This window comes from Stomoxys calcitrans, chromosome 1, assembly GCF_963082655.1.
Source record: "Stomoxys calcitrans chromosome 1, idStoCalc2.1, whole genome shotgun sequence".
NCBI lineage: Eukaryota > Metazoa > Arthropoda > Insecta > Diptera > Muscidae > Stomoxys > Stomoxys calcitrans.
Window position 1 is genome coordinate 14,914,739 of NC_081552.1, and position 25,806 is coordinate 14,940,544.

At 37.5% G+C, this 25,806-nt stretch overlaps 1 protein-coding gene across 1 annotated transcript in view; it reads right to left on the minus strand.

Annotated features, from left to right (window-relative positions):
• The window catches only part of LOC106093585 (uncharacterized), a 185,051-nt gene extending 161,547 nt beyond the window's left edge, over nucleotides 1-23,504 (minus strand). The window contains exon 1 of the mRNA XM_059364410.1: nucleotides 22,763-23,504. The gene's annotated coding sequence lies outside the window, so the exon portion shown is untranslated. The remainder of the gene's footprint in view (nucleotides 1-22,762) is intronic.
• Nucleotides 23,505-25,806: the final 2,302 nt, after the last annotated feature.

Here is a 25,806-nt window from a genome sequence, read left to right on the forward strand (position 1 = left end):
TATTATTCTTAATTATTTCCTAGAATTGTTTAGCATTTAACTCAACAAACAAGTCTAGGTAATGAATCAAATAGAAACAAACACAATGAAAGGAGGGGCAAGGAAAACAAACTAATTTCCAATCTATTCGACACATGTTTTTGCATAAAATGTGTTATGTACTCAGTCACATTCTCAATTCCCTATGAGTTGCTAAGGTGGAATCTTTAAAATTCCCATAAATAGGTATGCACTGAAATAACCCTCATACGCGTATGAGTGTGTGTGTGTATGTGAGTGCGTGTGGAAAGGATTTTATGTGGGACGTGTTCAAAATATTCCACAAGAAAAAAAAACATTACAAAGCATTTGACACGCAGTGTCTGGCTGGCGGGCCTATGAGTTTTTGTGACATGCTTGTTTTCAGTGTGTAAGTGAAAGGATATTTTTAGCAAAAACAAGTAAAAGCGTGTTAAGTTCGGCCGGGCCGAAACTTATATACCCTCCACCATGGATCGCATTTGTCGAGTATCTGTTTTAAGGCAAACAAAGGATAAAAGAAAACAATTGCTATGCTAATTGAATTGAACAACATTCACACCATAGTAAAGGTCATTGTGTAAAATTTCAGTCAAATCGAACAAGAATTGCGCTCAAGACCTCCCCACGTCTTGAGTTCCTAAAGGGAAGCTGTAACAGGTTATAGACCGTTTCAGACCATATTTGACACGTATGTTAGAGGGCATGGGAGAAGCCTTTATAGAAAATTTCAGCCAAATCGGAGAATAATTTCGCTCTCTAGAGGCACAAGAAGTCAAGATTCCCGATAGGTTTATATGGCAGCTACACTGTCGGACAAAATAAAGTGCGGCTTTAAATATTTTTAATTTTTTGATTGAAAATATATTTGTTGCTTTCAAATGTTTCTAAATTACAGTTTTGTTTTGAATTCGGTTAATATTTTATCTAATAATGAACTTAACATTGAATTTTTACCTTATATTTTCTATTTGTAATACAAACTATAAAAAATTAAATAACTTTAAAATTTAGTACGAAGTTGCTCGTCCTTTACTATTAATGACTTCTATCTATCTTTTCGGCATACCTTAAGCAAGGTTCTTTAAAGAATTTGTTGGAATTGCCCTCCATTCACTTTGCATTTTTTCCCAAAATGTTTGAAGATTTGATCTGGATTCCTTGGGTTTTTTGTCATCTAGGATAGCCCAAAGATGCGGTATGGGGTTTAGATCAGGACTTTGAGGATTCTAATTTTTCAACGTTATTTTCTTCAAAATATTTTTTAGCGACCTTGCTCGTGTGCCTGTGGTCGTTGTCTTGTTGAAAGATTAACTCCTCCAAGCCCATTTCCTCCGCACTGCTATAAAGATTTTCTTCCAAAATATTTACATAGTGCTGTCCAGTCATTTTAGAGTACATTTTTACCAGCCTACCAACTCCTGAAGAGGGACACACCATGAGGCTTACTCCACAATGTTTTACAGTATGTGTAAGGTTTTTCGATTTTAGCCTTTGTGTTGTGTTGTGAACCACCATCAGAAAACATTTTCAACGGTGGTTTTCTCCTGAAAGTATTTTCTGTGAGGTACGCACTGCGGCTCGCCGTTCGGACTCGGCTATAAAAAAGGAGGCCCCTTATCATTGAACTTGAATCGGACTGCACTCATTGATATGTGAGAAGTTTGCGCCTGTTCCTTAGTGGAAATTTCATGGGCAAAATTTGCATTTTATTGGTTCACACCACACTCTTTTCCGATTTTTGCAACTTAGTAGTTCATATTTTGACCGTCTGTCCAAAAAACTTTATTCCAAAATGATACAAAAGTATGTAAAAAACTTTTTTGCAAAAGCCAATCGTTTTTTGCTATTGGCTGCTCGTAGGAGAGCCTTTTTCTTAGCGAAGGCACTTTTCAGACCCCTTTCATTAAATCTTCATTGGACAGTTCGAGTCGAAATATTTAATTCTAGTTTCTCTTTTAAATCTCTGGCTGTCGTAAAAGAATTTCTCTTTGCAATATGATCATTTCGCATTGCAATATGATCATCCTCAAGCTCCGTCGTCTTACGTTTTCTGCCACATCATTTTTTTTTCAACTTTTATTCTTTGACTTCCTTATGACTTTCATCCCATTTTCGCGATCTTGTACCAATATATCTTGTTGAGTTTCGGTTAAGGGCTTCGTTTCGAAAAAGTAATGGCCCATGCTTATTTTCTATATTTTTAAGAAATATTGAAATATTGCAAACAGTGGATAGTTTTAGGTCTCCTGACATCAGCCCCAAATATGGTTTGGATTGGACTATAGTTAGATATAGGTGCCATACAGACCGATATCCCGATAAAGGGTCTGAAGCACATAAAAACATTATTTTCTATTCAATTTCACGGAAGTTTGAAATATATTTTGGTATAGCTGCCATATAGACCGATCTCCAGATAAAGGGTCTAAAGCTCATAAAAGCTTAATTTTATAACCGATTTCGGAGAAATTTGAAACAGTGGGTAGTCTTAGTTCTCCCAACATCCGTCCCAAATATGGTTCGGATCGGACTATAGTTAGATATAGCTGCCATACAGACCGATATACCGATAAAGGGTCTGAAGCGAATAAAAGCTTTATTTTTTATCCGATTTCGCTGAAATTTGAAACAGTAAATAGTTTTAGGCCATCAGCTATCCGACCCAAATATGGTAAATATCGGACATTGTTTAGATATAGCTGTCATATAGACCGATGTGCCGATTAAGGGTCTGAAGCTCAAAAAAACTTTATTTATTACCCGATTTTGTTGAAATTTGAAATACAAAATCCACCATTGACTTGTGTTTATAAGCCCACTCAATATCCGTGTAAAATTTGGGTGTATACGTTTGGCCCGGCCGAACTTGATGCTTTTTTTTATTTGTTATATATAAGATGGGGCCTTTGACGAATATTTCGAGGAATGATGAAATTAGTATTCCCCCCTCCTATGGTGGAGGGTATAAAAATCATTTTAGTCTTCGATGATTTTGCTTGTTAAAAATTCCTAAGGAAACATTGTAAAGAGATTATTATCATGGTTGTATGCCTATTGATGCGTAAGTGAAAGTGTGTGGATGAGTGTGAGTGAGTATAAGTGTTACTGTGTGTTTTTCTAGGAATGCGTTGGCATGTGGCCTTCCTCTTACATGGCTTGCCTGTGTAAGGCATCCTTGTTAAGATTAAATTCCTCAAAACGCTTCATTAACTACGTGTGCCTGCTTTCTCGTTCATTCTCTAGCATTTTGGTTGGCTTAATGTCAGCTGTTTACTTTTTTCTTTTCTGCCTTTGCTTTGCACAATGTTCTCCTGTCATATTCAAAGAGGATAATTGTATTTAATTTGGCTACAACAGCCTGAATGACACAGAAACCTGTGGCAACGTCACAAGTGATTATTGAAAAGTTTCCCAACTACATGAAGAAAATCATTTTTTTGTCCTTCGATTTATTCCTTTTTTCTTCTGAGCTGTGTGAACTTTTGAGTTTTCTTTTTTCCATTTCGCTGCTCTGAAAGTTTTTGCAGCATATTCAATTCATTTGCCTTTCTGTGGATTTAATGTGTTACTAAAAGTTTTGTCCTTTTCCTTGTGGGTTAAATGAAACATCGTTAAAAGTATTTTATGTAAATAATAAATGTTTCGAGGATGTCTACAGTAACACTGACTTACAAGAAGATTTTTGAAGATATCAGGACATCAATTCGAGAAAGGTCCGCACTAGAGAATTGGCGTAAAAGCCAATCATGGCTGTGAAGAGCATGAAAGGTCAAATCGGATGTATGGTTTATTTGGTTTCCTAAATTTTAAATGCTTATTATACCCTCCACCAAAGGATTGAGATATACTAACTTCGCTATTCCGTTTGTAACACATTGAAATATTGGTTGAGGACCGCATAAAGTAAATATATTCCTTGTTGCTATGACATTTTAAGTCGATCCATTGGGCTGAAATTCTGCACTTTGACGTTCAACACATGTGCCAAGTATGGTTTGAATCGGTCCAAGCCCTCCCATATAAACCGATCTCCCGATTATATTTCTTGAGCCCTTAGAGGGCGCAATTCTTATCCGATTTAGATGAAATTTTGCACAGTGACTTCTCTTATGACCTCCAATATATGTGTCAAGTATGGTCTATAACCAGTCATAGCTCCTATGTAAAGCGATCTCCCGATTTTACTTCTTAATCTCCTATAGGGCGCAATTCTTATCCAATTTGGCTGAAACTTTTCGCAATGGTAAGTCCGATATGACAATATCTTTCATTCTTGATATATAGAACATGTTATTCGGGGTTTCAACTTGTTATAAATTATAGTTATAATGGATGGTGCATATTGAAAAGGATGCTAAATTCAATTTAATGTTGTACATGATTCATACTGAAATTTTTACGATTAATAGGCAGATCTTAGTTGGTAATTCAAACTCTTTCCGAATCTATTTGGATTTATTTCGATGTTATGATACACAATTATAACAAAAGCCTTTCATTTTCTTGCATGTCCATTATGGTTTTATATTATTTTCTGGTGTATTCGTTATGCTATAAATAAAACAAAATATGTTTGTTGTTGTTTTCGCACATTTAAATACCTACTTTGTGATGGATATTTCTTTATCGCAGCCATTTGTGTGTTGCTCTAATGATTTTTGCCATTAGACATACCAGCATTTTTGTACCGAAACTTTAAAAATTACACTGACTGCTCTTTTATCAGTCAAACCACAAAAAAAAAGAAAATGTGTTATTTGCAAGCCTATGGGTCTTCTTGGGATTATTTTCTTGTGTACGTACAAAGTAATGTACAATAGAGTGAGTATTTTTGGAAACCACTGATCTCAAATACTCATCTTTTCTCTCTAGTAGGAGAGACACAAGAAAATAGTTATAGGTCCGGTACACGAATAATCATTTGCGGCTATCGAAGCTCTTTGCAATTAAAGAGTTTTTGGGTTTACAACAAAAGGAAGGTTCTTTTAACGTAGACGAGCTGCTAAAGGGTTAACAATCAACAAAGTTAGTAACATTCACTTATGCTACGTTTATGGCAAAAGTTTCATATGTCGAAGCGAAGGGTTACATGGTTACAATAAAAGCAAACTTCGTGACAAAAGTATATTTTTGTCGAGGTGAAAGATTCCAACCCACCTCAACTATAACAATTCAAAATTTCAAAGATTTATCTCTACCCGTAGGCGCCCCGGTTGCCGAGTTGGTAACGTCCTTGGATTGCCAGAGCGGTGGTGGTGGGTTTGATTCCCTTCAGAGATCCTGGTATGTCCCTACTGTGGTATCAAAATGGACTTAAAATTGACTAAGTGAGTTTGTAAAGGACTGCCATTCTTACCTAACCTAACCTATCTCTACCCGTTTTCCAACGACAAATTTTTGCTAGTTTTTATACCCACCACCGAAGCGAAGGATGGGGGTATATTCATTTTGTCATTCCGTTTGCAACACATCGAAGTATCCATTTCCGACCCCATAAAGTATATATATTCTTGATCAGCGTAAACATCTAAGACGATCTACGACTACGTAGATCGACATCCTTCGTCAATTTGGCCCAGATCGGTCCAGATTTGGTTATACCTGCCATATAGACCGATCCTCCGATTGAGGGTCTTAGGGCCATAAAAGCCACATTTATTATCCGCTTAAAATTGGACAGTGAGTTGTGTTAGGTCCCTTGACATCCATCGTCAATTTGGCTTAGATCCGTCCAAATTTGGATATAGCTGCCATATAGACCGATCCTCCGATTAGGGTCTTAGGCCCATAAAAGCCACATTTATTAACCGATTTTGCTGAAATTTTAGACAGTGAGTTGTGTAAGGTCCTTCGCCATCCTTCTTCAATATCGGATCAGATTTGGATATAGCTGCCATATAGACCGATCCTTCGATTTAAGGTTTTGGGCCTATAAAAGGCGCATTTATTGTCCAATGTCGCCGAAATTTGGGACAGTGAGTTAAGTAAAGCCCCTTGACATACTTCTGCAATATGGCACAAATCGGTCCAAATTTGGTTATAGCTGCCATATAGACCTATAGCTCGATTTAAAGTCTCGGCCCCAAAAAAGACGCATTTATAATCCGATTTAACTGCAATTTGACACACTGACTTATGTTAGGCTTTTCGACAGTCATGTTGTGCATGGTTCAGATTGGTTAATTTTTAGATGTTGCTACTAAAAAGATTAATATTTTGTTATACACCATAGAACAATGACTTGTACTTATTAGTATTTGGTGCAAATCGAAACATATTTCGATATAACTGATATGGGCCATAAGTTATGCAATGTTCACCGGATTTTGATGAAAGGTGGTTTGCATATATACCCGAGGTGGTGGGAATCCAAAGTTCGGCCCGGCTGAACTTAAAGCCTCTTTACTTGTTTTCTTATAGCCACCACCATAGAATGGGGGTATACTTATCTAGTCATTCCGTTGTTATATATCGAAATATTGATCTAAAACACCATAAAGTATATATATTCTTGATCGTCTCGACATTCTGAGTTGATATAGCCATGCCCGTCCGCCTGTCGAAATTACGATAATGGTCGAACGCCTAAAACTAGCCGCTTAATATTTTACACAGATACTTTCTATTGATGTAGTTTGTTGGGGATCGCAATAGGCCATATCGGTTAGATTTGGTTATGGGAGCCATAAACCGATCTCACGATTTGACTTCTTGAGACCTTGGAAGCGGCAATGTTTGTCCGTTTTGGCTGTGCCTATAACGGTCCAAATCAGTCTATAACCAAATATATAGCTCCCATATAAACCGGACTCTCGATCGTCCTTGTTCGGTTCCTAGAAGCTTTATGAAGTTGAGTATGTAGTGTATTATAATGCCCTTCAACCAAATTTATTTTGTATACATTTTTAGCAGAATCCATGGTGGTGGGTTTCAAAGATTCGGCCCGCCCGATCTTGGCAATCTTTAACTTTCTTTGTTTTATTCTAACCAAATGTGCGTGTGGTATTAATATCATCTAGGACAACAAGGCAGTCAATAAATCTGTTGAGAATGTATTTTTGAATTCAAGGAATGTTTGATTATCGCAGATCTCCTAACAATAGTGAAAAGTTAAAAATGCGCTTAGTGTCGATGCCTGGTCCACAAAGAAAACACAGAGAATTGTATAGCAGACGAGATTGAACAATCAGGAACTTTGTTTTATATTCCAGAAGAACTGCAATATGTGGGTACGCCTCTTAAGAATGTTACAATTTCTACAGAAGCTGTGCGGACGTCAAATAGTACACTGACAAGAAGAAAATGTTCGAGGTGGTCGAACGGTAGCAACTAATAGGCATCATCTTGCACCGACACCAGATCGGTTTACATGACGGCTATATCAAACTATGGACCAATTTTAACTATACTTAGAACAATTGTCGTAAGTCATAACGAAACACGTCATGCAAAATTTCAGCCAAATCGGCTTGAGCCACTGGAGCAATTTCGCGCTCAAGATCCAATATCGGTTTATATGACAGCTCTATCAGATTATGGACTGATTTGAACCGTACTTGCCACAGATCCCTTGGAAGATTAAATTTTCATCCGAATTGAGTGAAATTTTGCACATTGTGTTATGTTATGACTTCCAACAGCTGTGTTGAGTACGGTTTAAGTCGGATTTTAACCTGATATAGCTCCCATATAAACCGATCTCCCGATTTGATTTCTTCAGCCCATGAAAGCCGCAGTTTTCATCCGATTCGGCTGACATTTTTCATATAGTGTTCTTTTATGACTTCCAAGAACAATGCAAAGTACCGTTCTAACCGCCAAAGAACCTAATATAGCTCCAAATAAACCGATCTCCCGATTTGACTTATTGAGCCCTTGGAAGCCTCAATTTTCATCGGATTTGACTGAAATACATAGAGTTCTGTAATGATTCGCAACAACTGTGCCAAATACGGTTCTAATCGTTCTATTGCCAGATTAACTCCCATACTTAGCAGAACCCATGGTGGTGGATTCCCAAGTTTCGGCCTGGCCGAACATACCACGCTTTTTCTTGTTTTAGTATGCTTTTCAGTCCCGAATAGAATCAAAAACAAAATAAAAAAAAATCACAAAATGAAATAAAAATTAATTTTTTCTATGTAAAGACAAAATTTGGAAGGTTATTTTTCGAAAGGCAAAATGCTACTCAGGCCAGGGCATAGTGAAAATTTTGAGTATATGCATTGGTATGAACATACAAGTTTAAACAGTAAAAACGGTCTTAATGCAAAAGTGTCAGTTTCTGGAGCAAACTCCTCAGATATTGTGGTACTTGTCGAGGAAACCATTGTGCAAAATTTTGCCAAGATTGGTCAATAAATGCACTTGCAGAAGTGAAAATCGGGCTATATATATATATGACAACTACATATGACAATCTGGACCAATTGCTATGAAATTCACCAGTAATGTCTTGAGTTATAAGAAAATTATTCCTGCCAAATTTCGAGAGAATCGTTTTATAAATGACCATTTTATTGGAATATTTCTCAAAATCGGACGAACATATATATGAGAACTATATCGATATATGAACCGATTTTTTACATTTTCAATAGGCTTCGTCTCTAGACTGAAAAACATGATTTTACCAAATTTTATGACGATGAAAAGATGTGCTCTGCTGTTAGAGCGATATAAAAATATGGTCCGGTTTGGACCACAATTAAATTATATGTTTGAACCTTATATGACACAATTGTTGAAAGTAAGAATAAAATACTTCATGCAAAATTTCAGCCAAAACGGATAGGAATAGCGCCCTCTAGAAGCTCAAGAAGTCAAGACCCAAGATCGGTTTATATGGCAGCTATACCAAAACATGGACCAATATAGCCCATTTACAATACCAACCGACCTACACAGTCGTTAGTCAATCAGTATTTGTGCAAAATTTCAAGCGGCTAGCTTTACTCCTTCGGAAGTTAGCGTGCTTTCGACAGACAGACGGACGGACTGACAGACATGGCTAGATCGTCATAAAATGTCGCGACGATCAAGAATATATATACTTTATGGGGTCTCAGACGAATATTTCGAGTAGTTACAAACAGAATGACGAAATTAGTATGCTCCCCATCCTATGGTGAAGGGTATTAAAAAGCCAACAACACACTCACATACACACCATTGCCTGTGGAACAAAATGGACCATTATTCAATTTAAGCATAATTCAATTTTCTTGGAAACTCGTTACTCTATGTCTCATGGACGAGTATACCATATTTTACAACCAACTTCCTCCTTGTGATATCTTTGTGATCACAAGTTATGACAACCCTTTTGGGAAGTTCCAGGAATTATTCTACAATTGTTTTGTTGCAAATTTCGCAGCAGCACTGAAACCAACAACAACAGCAGTAAAAATAAACGAATTGAATTTCTTCATTTATGACAAAGAGGAAAGAACACAAACAAAAATGCAAAATAACAACACACACACACACACACACACACACACATTTGGCTTTGTGTTTTCGACTGAAGTGAGTTGAGTAGCGGTAGATGTGTGACTGCAAAAAGTGAGAGATTCAAATGAGAACAAGAGAATTGAAGAGATTCTTTTCGAAGGGCATATGCTAATGCTGAGTTGCCATATCGTTGTTTCAATAAAATTAGGTATAAAAACATAATGTAAACAGTTTGCAAATGCAAATTTGCTCATTATCACCATTAAGGAACAACGGGTATATTTCTCTCATATCAATGAGTGTTGTCCGCTACAAGTTTAAAGCCCAATGACCTCCTTTTTATTGCCGAGTCTGAACGGCTTGCCGTAGAGCGAAACCACTAAATAGAGGAGTTTACACTTCTGACTACCTAAGGCAATTACCTCATAAGTGTCGCCTACACTAGGAGGGGATAGCCACCGCTGATAATGTTTTCTGATGTTCTCGCCAGCATTTGGACATACTAACCTCTGAGCTACGGTGGTGGATCAGATTTTCCGAAAAGCAGAACATTGCGAAACTGTCAGACACGAAAAAGAGCTAAATGCTTTCAAGTATTTTGGGGACATCCTCCCACTGTGGAGACTAGAGATCAGTCTTGTCGTGTTTGGTAGGTTTCTAGCAAAATTGCTAGGTTGGTAGGATGAGCAAAATTTTTGGTAGGTTTTTCCTACATATAAATACCAAGTTAATTAAAAAAAAATTGCAGGAGATAACTCAAATTATTTCACCTCTTGTTGATTTTGTATATTCATTAAGAGTGCGGAATATAATCATGGATGTCGAGGGGCCAAATACTGTTAAAGAAGGTCATAGTGCTTCAAATTCCAGGATAAAAGACCTAAGTCCTAATATTAATTGGGATCTCTTCTAAATTTTGTAAATTCTGGATAAAACAAGCAAGGACGGGCTAAAGTCCGGCGAAGCTGACCCTCTGATACTCTATACCACATTGGGTATGCAGGTTAAGGCATCGAAACAAACATTTGCTTTAATTTGAAATGTAAAAGTTCCAAGACCACAATCCGGACATAATGTGGGAGTTATAGAAAAAATCGTAGTGAAAAATATTGCGAAGATAGATTGATAAATGCGTTAGCAAAGGCCTTAAAAAATTGAAACAATGAACGTAAGATTTCTAATCGCGAGATCAGTACAAAGGTTGCTAAATGTAGATACAGGTCATCTCTGAACTTTAGCTGTAGAGTGAGTTGAACAAAACGACGGACAGACATGTCAAAATTCTGGGTAAAACAAGTAAATAGGTGGTAAAGTCGGGCGAAGCCGACCTTTTTGATACTCTTCACCACATTAGGTGAGATAAAATCGTAGTGGAAAATATTGATAAGATCGGTTGATAAATGCGTTAGAAAAAGGCCTTAATAGTGAACATTGGTATATATTTTCTGTTGGGTGACGCTGAATCTTAATTGGCTGACTGTACTATCCTCTTACCTGTGAGAGTTTATTTGCGGTCGGCCTGGACCACAGTAGTGGTGCATGAAGTTATATATATATATATATATATATATATATATATATATATATATATATATATATATATATATATAACTACTGTGGTCCAGGCCGACCAGTACTCTTACAGAAGATGTTCTTGACTGCAGCAATTCATTACTGACATTTTTATCTAAACGCCAATTTCTGAATGCCTCCTCTGACTGCATTCCTGCACGTCTTAAACAAGCTCTTGTTCTTTGATTTAAACAAAATTATTTTAGTTTGAGAAATAGTTTCATTCCAATCAAAACTACTTTCTCAATTATTTCAGCCGCCGCATTTACGTCAATATTAAGATGACAAGGCTTTCAATTGAAACTGCGGAAGAAATCGTTGAGCTCAGCCCACCCAGTCTTTTCATTTTACAGTGAATTTCATGAGCCCCTCAATAACTGAGTATGGACAGGATATGACCAGCTTCCGATTGAAGGCACAAAGCCGCTTTTTTCTACCCTACAACTCTACTGTGTTACAGGGTATTATAACTTATTGAATTTGTTTGTAGCATCAAGAAGGAAGAGAGCTGGACCTATGAGCTGAGGGCTGAGCTATGCCCGCCTGACTGTCCGTCCGTTTGTCTGCCTGTCCATGTTTATTTGTGTACATAGTACAGTTCGCAATTTTCATCCGAACGTCTTAAAACGTGGCATGGGAATTTTTTTTTGACCTATAGTCTAAGAATTTTGAAACTGAAAAAAAGCGGTCCAGATTTCGGTATAGCTCCCATAAAATGTTCGTTCGATTTGGACTAATATTGCAATAGTATCATCATTTGTTAACCGAATCTCACGAAATTTTACACAAAGGAGTCTCTCATGAGTCTCGACATTACTGATGAATTTGATAGAAATCGCTACAGATACAGATATAGCTCCCATGCATATCTATTGTGCGACTTTACTTTAGAGTCTTTGCAACTCTACGACTACCACAAAATGTGCGGATTTTAGTTGCAATCAAATGGCATAGTTCCACACAAATGTCGCCAGCATTAGGAGGGGATAACCACCGCAAAAAATTTTTTTTTGAATATTATTGCTAGGATTTGAACACCAGCGTTCAGAGTCATAGACGGATATGCTAACCTCTGCGCTACGGTCTCCTCTTGAGTCCTTACAAGCCGAAATTTTTTTACGTTTTGGCTACAATTTGCACGAAGTATTCTGTTATGACTTCCAATAACTGTGCCAAGTACGGTCGGTCTATAACCTGATATAGCTTCCATATAAGTTGATCTTCCGATTTTACAGTTTTAGCCCCTTGAAACCGAAGTAGCCTTCCGATTTGACTAAAATTTTGCATGAAGTGTTTTTTCATGACTTCCCAAAAACTGTGCCAAGTACGGTTCAGATCGGTCTACAAACTGATATAGCTTCCATATAAACCGATCTCTCGATTGCCCTAGTTCGGTTCCAAGAGGCTTTAACTATTGCCTGATTTGGCAGCCATTATTAACGTTGAGTAAAAATATGTCCTTCAACTAAATTTATTTTGCGTAAATTTTTAGCAGAATCCATGATCGTGGGTTGCCAAAATTCGGCCCTGAACATAAAACTTTTATGAACTAACAAGTTTTTATACCCTACACCACTACTGGAGTATAGGGTATTATAACTTTGTGCAACTTTTTGCAACGCTTAGAATATAAAGATCTAGACCCATCGATAGGTATACTGATCGGTTTAGAATCACTTCCTGATTTGATTTAGCTATGCCTGTCTTTCCATGTACTCTTCTAATCAAGGTAAAGGTCGCACTTGTTGTCCGACTCTCATAAAAAGTCACTGTTGTTGTTAGTCCAAGGACAAACGCTATTGACTTGGAGAAGATCGGTCCAGATTTAGATATAGCTTCCATAAATATCTTCTTCCGATAAGCCGCTTTAAAGCGGTTATATCAAGATATAGTCCGATATAGCCCATTTTCGAACTTGACGTGCTTATGGACAAAAAAAAAAAAAAAGAATCTGTGCAATGATTCAGATCAATATCTCTATTTTTAAAGACTGTACCATGATTTCAATCGATAGACGGACGGACATGGCCATGGCCAGATTGATATTTACGCTGATCAAGAATATATATACTTTATAGGGTCGGAAAAGGTTTAGGTTTAGCTCCCATATATATTCTTCATCCGATATGGCCTTTTATGTCTGTAAAAGCCAAAATTTTGTTCCGATCTTTTCAAAGTTAAGCAAGTTTGTGGGTCAAATTGCATTAAAATCGGTCCAGATTTATATGTAGCTTCATATACATTTTTAGCTGATATTTGCTTTTAAAATTGCCATAGCCAGAATTTGGGTCCCATTGCTGTTCTATACGATATTTCACTAAGTATACAAAATTTAAATCTGTCAAGATTTCGACATAGGTAGAGTATTATATAGTCGGCTGCCTTTCATTAATGGTCTCTTATTTCCTTTAGTTAAATAATTTTCATTGAAATTAATAACCAGTTTCATATGCCTCATATAATGTTCACGTGATAAAATTAGTAGACCTGTATGAAATTTAATATTTCTTGGAAACCAAATTTTGAAATTCTTTATTAAAAATGGTTGGCAATTTGGCAACATTTATTCCGAGTCTCTTGCTTCAAAGGTAAAACACCGACATCCAAGCGAATCGATGAGCAATGGCCGACCTAATGTGAGAATAAGACAAGGTGACGAATGAGTATTAAGAGAGCAAGGCAATGTCTCTCATACGCCCTCTGGTACCAACTGCTACAATTTACAATGTACGCTTCAAATACAATAACTTGAGCTGACGTATTGAATGCATGTAGCAAAGCAAAGCAAAGCTGAGAGATGTTCTTAGTGTTGTTGCTGTTGCTGTTGTTGTTAGCGTTGTATGTTTGTTTTGTTTTTGTCTGCCGTTAATTTCATGCAAAAACGAAAACTTAAACCCCAGCCCTGTTTTTCGCACTTTGGAAACTTTCATAGGTTAATCAAAGACTGAATTATTTTACATTTTTATGAGAATATAAAAACAGTGTTTTTGTAAGTTTCATTCATTGTTCATCCCTCTTAACAACACTTTTGCTTGTGGTTTTGCTTTGGGTTGTGCCATGTTAGTCCCCTCTGTATACACAGAATAGTGGGTAGTGGCATTTCTCTCTAAAAGCCGTATTTAATTGTGCTGACGTTGGGATTTCTTGCACATTTTTACTTAGCTCCTGAAAGGTAGGTCGCCTGGTTGGTTGGTAAGTAGGTTTTGTCGAAGGTTGCCTAATATGGCCTAAAGCATTTAAGGCCGTTGCTGTTTGGTTTGATATGGTTATTGCCGTTGTACGTAGTTGTTGGCAGAACTAATTATTTCTAATTGGGCTTTGTACCCTTCATCAGAGAACATGTATATCAGGGGATAGGGAAAAAATGTGTGTTTCTTTTTCTCTAACTAAATATTTGGTACATATTTTTCTCTCCATGCATTTCATTGATATTCAGGGGACGAATAATATTTAAAAAAATGATCTGAATTTTAAATTTTATGATTATTCTTTCCTTGGCCAATATGTGCAAGGAATTTTTGAGGATGTCTCCCATACACTCAGTGTTTAATTGTGTAAGTAGTGGGGTAATTTAGAGCAAATACTAGGAACCGAAATGTTGACTTTTTAGTCATAAAGCTAAGCATATCTTGTATATATACAATGCGTTGGCAAATAGAAAGTTAATAAGTAACCATAGGAACAAACTGAATATATGGTTTATTGACCTTTGTCTCATTTTTCAAGTAGTAGTCAAGCCCGTAAGACAATTGCATATATAAAATGTGTGGGCAATGTACGAAATCATTCGGTAATGAGTGTGTAAGGAGCTAGTGCCATATGATTTTCAAACGGTTTGTAATTCCTAGAAAATTGCATACTTCATACGCCCGTAACAGCATAATGGAAATTTTTAAGAAATGACAGCACATAGACCTTATCCTCTATTACGATAATGAACATAGGAGAAATAGGCGTGCGGTCTACTATCATCACTTTTGTTTTTGCTTTGACGAAAATTTCATTCAAATTTGGTTTTTATCGGAAATTTAATTGAAATTTTGTCTGTAACGAAAATTGTATTAAAATTTTATTTTTAGAAAAAATCTATTGTACTTTTGTCTTCGTCAAAGAAAAAAATTCTCACTTCTTAGTTCGCATTCAGGCGGGAACGGGTCGACAAAATATCAGCGTCTGACATCCCCTCACTATTGCTGTTGACACTTGTGATGCATTCAGCCAAGTAAAAATGGCCAGATATTCCATCTTAAAGGGTAATGCAAATTTGCCCATGAACATATCGTTAAGGAACATGGGCAAACTTCTCACATATCAACAAGTGCTGTTCGATTCAGGTTTTTAAGCCCAATGATAAGGGACCTTATACACGAGTCCGAGCGGTGCACAGTGTTGCCCCGGTGGACAAAAATGCAAAAGAGCAAAAATCGAAAATGAAAATTGTTATGAAATTTGTTACTAATCTTTTAAAATACCCTTCAAATAAGAAGACTAAAAAACAAGTAAAAAGGCGTTAAGTTCGGCCCGGCCGAACTTTGGATACCCACCACCTCGGGTATATATGTAAACCACCTTTCATCAAAATTCGGTGAAAATTTCATACCTTATACTCATATACCTCATACCGATCTGAACTATATACGACACGATGTCGAAAAGCCGAACATAAGTCACTGTGTCAAATTTCAGTGAAATCAGATTATAAATGCGCCTTTTATGGGGCCAAGACTTTAAATCGAGATATGTCGAAAAGCCTAACACAAAGCACTGTCCCAAATTTCGGCGACATCGGATAATAAATGCGTCTTTTATCGCCCCAAAACCTAAAACCTAGATATCGGTCTATATGGCAGCTATATGCAAATCTGGACCGATCTGTGCGATATTGCAGAAGTATGTCAAGGGGCTTAACTTAACTCACTGTTCCAAATTTCGGCGACATCGGACAATAAATGAGCATTTTATGGGCCCAAAACCATAAATCAAGAAATCGGTCAATATGGCAGCTATACCTAAATCTGAACCGATCTGGACCAAATTAAAGAAATATGTCAAATAGTCTAACACAACTCACTGTCCCAAATTTCAGCGAAATTCGGATAATGAATGTGGCTTTTATGGGCCTAAGGCCCTAAATCGGAGGATCGATCTATATGGCAGCTATATCCAAATCTGGACCGATCTGAGCCAAATTAACGAAGGATATCGATGGGCCTTACACAATTCACTGTGCCGAATTTCATCAAAATCGGATAATAAATGTGGCTTTTGTGGGCCTAAGACCCTTAACCGGAGGATCGGTCTATATGACCGATATATTCAAATCTGAACAGATCTGGGCCAATTTAACGATAGAAGTCGAAGGGCCTAAAACAACCCACTGTCCCAAATTTCAGCGAAATCGGATAATAAATGTGGCTTTTATGGGCCTAAGACCCTAAATCTGAGGATCGGTCTATATGGCAGCTATATCCAAATCTTGACCGATCTGAGCCAAATTGACGAAAGATGTCGAAGGGCCTAACGCAACTCACTGTCCCAAATTTTAACAAAATCGGATAATAAATGTGGCTTTTATGGGCCTAAGACCCTAAATCGACGGATCGGTCTATATGGGGGCTATATCAAGATATAGTCCGATATAGCCCATCTTCGAACTTAACCTGCTTATGGACAAAAAAATAATCTGTGCAAAATTTCAGCTCAATATCTCTATTTTTTAAGACTGTAGCGTGATTTCAACAGACAGACGCACAGACGGACGGACATGTCTAGATCGTCTTAGATTTTTACGCTGATCAAGAATATATATACTTTATAGGATCGGAAATGGATATTTCGATGTGTTGCAAAGGGAATGACAAAATGAATATACCCCCATCCTTAGGTGTTGGGTATAAAAATATTTATATATGAGGTCCCCATTTAACTAATCGATGTTTTCGTACAAAGTTTTTTAAACAAGTGAAAAAGCGTTAAGATCGGCCGCGTCGAAGTTTGGAAAGCCACCACCTCGGGTATATATGTAAACCACCTTTCGCCAAATCTGGTAAAAAGAGCATAATTTATGGCCCCATAGCAGCTATGTATATCGAAATATTGTAAGATTTCGACCAAATTCGGCACGGACATTGAGTGGTGTAATAAGTACAAGTCATTGCTCAGTTTTTTAGAACAAATATTGTTTTTTTTTTTTTTTTTTTTTTTTTGCGGCAGCTTTATCCAAATAAAGACCGATCTGAACCATATACGACACGAATGTCTTAAAGCCTGAAATGAGTTAATTTGTAGAATTTCAGCGAAATTATAAATGCGCCCTTTGTGGGGATTCAACCTTAAACAGCTATATCCAAATCTGAACTGAACGAATTACTTTTTAATACTTTTTAATACGATTCAGCCATATCTGTCTCTCTGTCTGTTCATTTTAAATTCTAATCAAAGTACAGACCCCATTATCCATCCGATCATCTTGAACATTTGCACAAAATTTTTTTTGGACAAGATACGAAGCTTATACTTGCTGGGCAGGGCCCGCTCCGCTGCGCCGTCTTTCACTCTCATATTTTATCTGAGCCCTATACTGGCACAGTCAGGAAATAAGTCTTACTTGGGAGTGGTACGGCCTTGCCGATGTTTCGCCCCCAATGTGGATATCATAATGGTGTTCTATTCTCAAATTCCTTTCATTTGAGCCTTTGACATTGTCGGTGAATGTGTCCGGTATGGTGGTATCTTGGGGGTGAGGCGGACCCCCAGACATCAGACTCATGCTCTACTCAGAAATACCTTTTATTTGAGCCCTATATTGTCATGATAGGACTATTTATGCATTTGGCGGCCTTCGAAGGTGGGTCGGCCCCCCTAGATACCCCACCCTAAATAAGGATACCAAAATGTCTGATTTTGAGTTACTATAAAGAACAAACCAAAATTCTCTTAAATCGCCTTACTCATCTCCGAGATCAGGCGTTTTTGAAGATGGGGTAAGGGGAGGGTCCATCCATTATAGTTTGGATGTTAGGTCTACTTCATTCACTTGGTTATGGTGGTGGATTGAAGAAGCCAAACCCTTTGCCCCGAAAGTGGTTATCAGATTCATATTCTACTCCCAAAAACCACATGAGAGCTACATATTACTATAGTCGATATATGTGTGGTTTAGGGGGAGTCTATGATGTGGGGCGTCCCTGAAACGCTTGGCCATTATACAGATATCAGATTTGAGCTCCTTTTTGCCCTAATACACAAGTATGTATAGTTTGAGGGGTATGTAGGGTGGGTTGGCCACCCACGCATTTGTCCCTGAAAAAATATCAGCATCGTGTTTTACGACCCCCAAATACTTGGCCGCAAAATTGGACATCAAATTGGTTTTCTAATATGATTCAAATGCCTATTATTTGAAACCCCCATTGCCATAGTAGGCAAACATGGCCGGTTTAAAGGGAGTTTAGGAGGTGTAGCCTGAAAAATATCAGCATCGCGCTAGAGCACGATTTTGTTTGAACCCCATAATGTCAAGCATTTTGAAGATAACGATCAAGATATTCAGGGATACGGGTCTCGTTCAAATTCACATTTATTAATTTTTTTTGTATACTTTATCTACATTCAAACTCAGATTTCAAAGCTATCGCTTGGACTACCATATTTTTAAAGATCCGCAGGTCCTGCAATGTCTGTTCCAATTTGAGGGCAAAGAGTGTACTCTACTACCAAAGACCTTTTATTGCTGTCCTATTCTACCCTGATCGGCCTTCGTAAATTATTATACCCACCACCAAAGGATGGGGGTATATTCATTTTCTCATTCCGTTTACAACACATCGAAATATCCATTTCCGATCCCATAAAGTATATATATTCTTGATCAGCGTAAAAATCTAAGACGATCTAGATATGTCCGTCCGTCTGTCCGTCTGTCTATTGAAATCATGGTACAGTCTTTAAAAATAGAGATATTGAGCTGAAATTTTGCACAGATTCTTTTTTTGTCCATAAGCAGGTTAGGTTCGAAGATGGGCTATATCGGACTATATCTTGATATAGCCCCCATATAGACCGATCCGCCGATTTAGGGTCTTAGGCCCATAAAAGCCACATTTATTATCCGATTTCGCTGAAATTTGGGACAGTGAGTTGTTTTAAGCCCTTCGACTTCTATCGTTAAATTGGCCCAGATCAGTTCAGATTTGGATATAGCTGACATATAGATCGATCCTCCGATTTATGGTGTAAGGCCCATTAAAGCCACATTCATTATCCCAATATGAAATTTGGGACAGTAAGTTGTGTTAGGCCCTTTAACATATTTCTTCAATTTGGTCCAGATCGGTTCAGATTTGGATATAGGTGCAATATAGACCGATTTCTTGATTTATGGTTTTGGGCCCATAAAATGCTCATTCATTGTCCGATGCCGCCGAAATTTGGGACAGTGAGTTTAGTTAAGCCCCTTGACATACTTCTGCAATATCGCACAGATCGGTCCAGATTTGGATATAGCTGCCATATAGACCGATATCTAGGTTTTAGGTTTTGGGGCGATAAAAGACGCATTTATTGTCCGATGTCGCTGAAATTTGAGACAGGGAGTTTGGTTAAGCTCTTCGACGTCCTTATTCAATTTTGTCCAGATCGGTCCAGATTTGAATATAGCTGCTATATAGACCGATCTCACGATTTAAGGTTTAAGGCCCATAAAAGAGTCAATTATTGTCCGATTTCGCCGAAATTTGGGACAGTGCTTTGTGTTAGGCTCTTCGACATGTTTATGCAACTTGGCCCAAATCGATCCAGATTTGGATGTAGCTGCCATGTAGACCGATATCTCGATTTAAAGTCTTGGCACCATAAAAGGCGCATTTATAATCCGATTTCACTGAAATTTGACACAGTGACTTATGTTCGGCTTTTCGATATCCGTGTCGTATATAGTTCAGATCGGTATGAGGTATATGAGTATAAGGTATGAAATTTTCACCGAATTTTGATGAAAGGTGGTTTACATATATACCCGAGGTGGTGGGTATCCAAAGTTCGGCCCGGCCGAACTTAACGCCTTTTTACTTGTTTTTAATTCCTTTTTTTTTGGTTAAAATGGGGGGAGGGGAATTGCCCTCTGACACTTCCTTTCATTTGAGTATAATATATTCTCGTTAGTCCTATATAACAGTTTGGTGTTGTTTTCGTTGGGAGGAGAGGGTCGATCCCCCCGACGGTAAGACCCAAAAGCCAACATATTTGAGTCCTTACTGTCGCGATCTAAATGTCCTGCTGAACAGCAGGACGCCAGATAAATTAATCCTTATATTAACATTAGATTCGAACTCTACTGTTTCCCCATCGAACTACATGTGTTATTGAAACGTATTAGGTGGGAGGGCCGATCCCGGTCTCTCTCCCAAATTTGTACAACAGATTCGTAGTCAAATCCCAAATACCTTTCATTTTATACCTTTTTTGTGAAGTTGAACATTCATGCCCGATTTGGGGTTGGAGAGGCCCCGTGTGGTCCCAATCGGTAAATATGTCCTGCTGGGATATTTTGGGAATACCTGTCATTTGATACCCATATTGCCCAAAGCGTTACAAGTGCCTTGTTAGGTGGAGTTTTTGGGGGTGGGGGACCCCCAACACTCAGGGTGAGATTTGTATACCAAGTTCGTACTCTACTCTTAAATACCTTTCATTTGGTAGCCATATTGTCCCAGTCGGTTAACATGTCCGTTCGGGTGGGTTTTGAGATGGGGCGTCCCCCCAGGTTAATTGACCCCAAAATATTATACCAATTTCGTGTTTTTAGGGTGGCATGCAAAAGTTCGCTTAAAATTTGAAAATAATGGTTGCGACAACTGTGAATAATTATCCATTTAAGACTTCAGTACAAAAACTTACGGCTCGAACCATAAACTATTTTTTTCTTTTTGTATCCTCCACCTCCATAGGATGGGGGTAAACTAATTTCGTCATTCCGTTTGTAACACATCGAAGTATTCATCTTAGAGCCAACAAAGTATATAAAGGGTGATTATTTAGCAATTGTCTTTTCGGCAACACTGGTTTAAAACCACTCTCGCACGATTCGTGTTTTGTTTCACTGTCAAACATCTCCAGTTTGGTCTATAATTAACCCATGAATAATCTTACAAACGAACAACGCTTGCAAATTATTAAATTTTATTATTAAAATGCGTGTTTTGTTAAGAAAGTTCATCGTGCGCTTCTTCCATTTTACGACGAATCTCATTTTTGTCTCAATGGGTACGTAAGAATTGTCGATTTTGAAATTAAGACGGTAGCGCTTTTAGAAGCATTACAAAAGCTACCTTCTTAATTCCAGAAAAAAATCATAGTTTGGTGCGGTTTATGTGCTGGTGGCATCATTGGACCGTACTTCCTCTAAGATGATGCGAATCGTAACGCAACTGTGAATGGTGAGCGCGGCCGTGGGATGATATCCCACTTTTTTTGCCCAAAATTCAAAAGCTTGGCATGCATGTCTGTCTATGGTTTCCACAAGACGATGGCACATGCCACACAGCACGCGTAACAATGAACAATGAACACTTTCGGGACCGGTCAATTCGCCGCCTATATCGTGCGATTTAACGCCTTTAGACTATGTTAAAGCTCATGTCTATACAGACAAGCACGCTTCAATTGACGCATTGGAAGACAACATTGAAGCATTTATTTGTGAGATACCGGCCGAAAAGTTTGAAAGAGTATGTCAAAATTAGATTAAAGGGATGGACCGTACTAAGGATTCAAATAAAGATTTCATGCATTTTTTGAAATTAATTACCCTTTCGCAAGCTTCATACAGGACTTCAATACGTTTAAAGTATGCTTTTGCATAAAATCCGCTCTCTAGTTGCAACTGACAAGGTTTTAGAAGTGAGTTATTAGAAAATGATAAAAAAAAATCCTCATGACTCATAGCAGTTAAGGATATGAAATACACTTTATATGGCTCATTGCATAATTTTTCTAATTCAAATGCAGGTTATTTTATTAATTCTATAAATTATTGTATATCAAATGTTTCCATTTGTCCAGCCGATTTGTCAAATATCCATTTGACCCAAAATAATTTTTTGGAAATGTAAACTGCCAAAGGATGGTGGGGTGGTTTGAGGTAAATTCGTTTTGGGTCAAACTTTACAACGCGCTTATATGTTACTAATTGGTCGTGCGGAACCCCTGCATCCCCTTTCAACAGCAGACTGCATGCACACCCGGCTCATTTGGTCACAGGGTGTTGTTGATGATGACGATGACGAATGTGGGAGTGTGCATTTCTCTTAACTTACAAGTTGACGGCTGGTGTTTTTATTGTACCTTTCATTTTTGTTCTCAGTGCTTACTGCTATGTTATGCTTACACTTTGAAGTGTGTGAAATGCAAGTTAGTGAAGAAAAAACATAGATGTGTGTGTATACGGCAATTTCTATGTGTTTTGGTTTTTTCTATGTATAAGTTATTGAGTTTGCAATGGTGTTGGTCTTCAAGTGATGACCTGTGAGTGTGTTTGTGCGCGGGGGTGAAATAGAAGCTGAAAGTGTTTGTATTTTTTTTTTTACTGTAAAAATAGCAGGAACGCAACTCGCATACACACACACCCAGTTTCACAAATACATATTCATGTATGTTAATGTGTACACACGTTTAGTTGTATGTTAGAATCCTTAGGAAAACAAAAACAAAATGTTACCTTTAAATCGGAAAATGTGGGTTATAGCCACACACACTCAACGCCACATGCAGGCTTCTCAGAAATATCAACGTTTTTATTTTTTGCTGCCTTCCTTGGTTGATATTCCTTTTCCGGAAGTTAGGTTTTGTTTCTCAATTAAGGTTAGTAAACTTGAGTGGCTTACGATGAAATCCTTAGGGCTGTCGAATGTTGTTGTTGCTGCTGTAGTGGTATTTGTCCAAGTTTCAAATTATTACACAATAATTGTATGTATGTCTAGCACACTGGACCACCACTGCATTTGCTGCTGCCCCATAAAAAAGCGAAAAAGTTGCTAAAGCAATACATTCACTGCTTCGTTTTTTTTTTTTTCAAGCGCTAAACACTCTGTTATAATTTATGCTTTAACCGAAGAACTACGCTTTTTATTCCAAAAAACTAAAGAAAAATTGTATTGTGTATACCTCAGAATTTTGAAAATCTTTTAACTTTATATATCACTTTTATTTCCTCTTTATCATTTAAGTTTCAAAATTTCACCACTTTTCTGTAAGATTTTTCACTAAAAATACCGTTTTGTTTTATTTTTTTTTTTTCTTCTTCTGTTGGAGAAACTCTTTGGATGCCTTCAGAATTTTTGCATCTAGCAAATATGTACCACTTTTGCGTGTGGGTGTATGTGTGTGTTTGTGTATTTTCTAGTGTATGTATTTAACCGTCATATGCCAGAGTTGGTCGCTCGACGTTGTGTTTAAGTTCATTTTCAATTCGATACTGTAACCATTGGCTTGTTTCGCAATTTGTATGCAATTGTCGGAGGTTCATAATCACGTTGCTTTGCTTTCACAGCTCATTTCCTTGTAGTTATGCTCTTGGCTTGAATTTGTTCTCAATCATCTAGCCATTCCAGGGATGATAATTTTGATACCTTGGTACTTTTTTTGATACTTTTTAAACAACGAAGGTACCACGGTACTTCCTCAAGTGTTTTGGTACTTTTTCGACAATCATCATATTATATTATATGTATATGAAAAACGAGAAAATATGTTCAAACTGTAATAAATGCGGTTGACAAATGACAACATTATTGCAAAGTAACCAAATTCTGATGAACCTATATATGGGAGCTACATCCAAATCTGAACCGATTTTGACCAAACTTCCAAGATATTGGGTTGGAATCGATGAAATCGTAGTGCACAATTTTAGAAAGATTGGTTAATAATGCGCTTGCAGTGACCCAACAAGTATACATATATATATATATATATATGTATATATATATATATATGTATATATATATATATATGTATATATATATATATATATATATATATATATATATATATATATATATATATATGGCAGCTATATGTAAATCTGAACCGATTTCTATAAAATTCACCGGTAATGTCGAGAGTCGAGAAAAATGTAAGTGCCGATTTAGAAGATGATCGGATGAAAATTGCGACCTGTAGTTTGCACACTAATAAACATGAACAGATAGACAAACGGACATAGCTAAATCGAATCAGAAAGTGATTTTGAGCCGATCGGTATACTTATCAATGGGTCTATCTCTCTTCCTCCTGGGTGTTACAAACAAATGCACTAAGTTATAATACCCGTGTACCACAGTAGTGGTGTAGTGTATAAAAAAGCTTAATGTAGGAGAGTTTTAATTCTATGTTTGATATTGGCATTACCTATCTCAATATGGCAAATATGCCCATGAAAATTTCATTAACGAATAGCGGGGATACTTCTCTTATATCAATGAGTGCTATACAATACAAGTTTAAACTCAACGAGAGGGGCCTTGTTTTTATTGCCGAGTTCGAATGGCTTGCTGTAGGGCAACACTACTTTAATAGATAAGCTTACACAGTTGATTATCTATGGTAAATATCTCACAAGTGTAGTCAGCATTGGGAGGATATACCCACCAGTGAAGTTTGTTCCGATGTTCTCGTCGGGATTTGAACCAGGGCGTTCAACATCATAAGCGGGGATATCGTAACCTCTGAGCTATGGTGTCGATATCTCATTCGATATCACAATTTTTAAGTATTTCCTTAATATCATTAAAGATATAAGCCGTAGATGGGCAACAACACAGGACCGCGGGCAGAGGAAAAACGATCACATAGTATATAAATATATATACATAAATGGACGGGGCCCGCGCCGCTGCGCCTTTTTTACTCTCTTATTTTATCTGAGCCATATACTGTCATGTCACGAAATAGGTCTTTTTGGGGGTGCTGGTACCGTCTTTCAGATATTTTGCGCCAATGTTGTTATTATATTGGTTCTCTACTCCTAAATACCTTTCATTTGGGCCTTATATTGCTATGGTCAGTAAATATGTCCCTTATGCGGGTATTTTCGGGGGTGCGGTGGACCCACATACATCAGATTCGTGCTCAAATCTTAAATACCCCATATTTACATTTTTGGTTTATATTTCCATTTGGTGAGGCGACCCCCCTAGATAACTCACCCTAAATAGGGATAAAAAATTTCTGAGTTTGAGTTATTACAAACAAACCAAATTTCTCTTAAATCACTTGACCATGAAACAGATGTAGATATGAGCCCCTTTTGCCATAATCCACAACTATATCCAGTTTCAGGGGTATGTAGGGTGGGGCGGCCACTAAAGCACTTGGCCCGAAAAAATATCAGCCCCGAGTTTTTCTCTCTTTTTTTTATTTGAGCCCCAATTGCCATTGGTTTAGGGGGAGTTTATAGGGTGAGACGACCCCCAAACCTTTTGCCTCAAAATTGAATATTTAATTCATTTTCTACTATCAATTTATTGCCATAATAGGCAAACATGGCCGACTTGAAGGGAGATCAGGGGTCAGATCCTGAAAAAATATCAGCATCGTGCTAGAGCATGATTTTGTTTGAGCCCCATAATGTCAAGCATTTTGAAGGTGGCGATTAAGATATTCAGGGCTACGTGTCTCGTTAGGGGTGGTCCCCCCGGCTCAAATGACCATATGATTACTTATTAAATAGTCATTATTTACTGCTTGGTTCACTAACTTTGT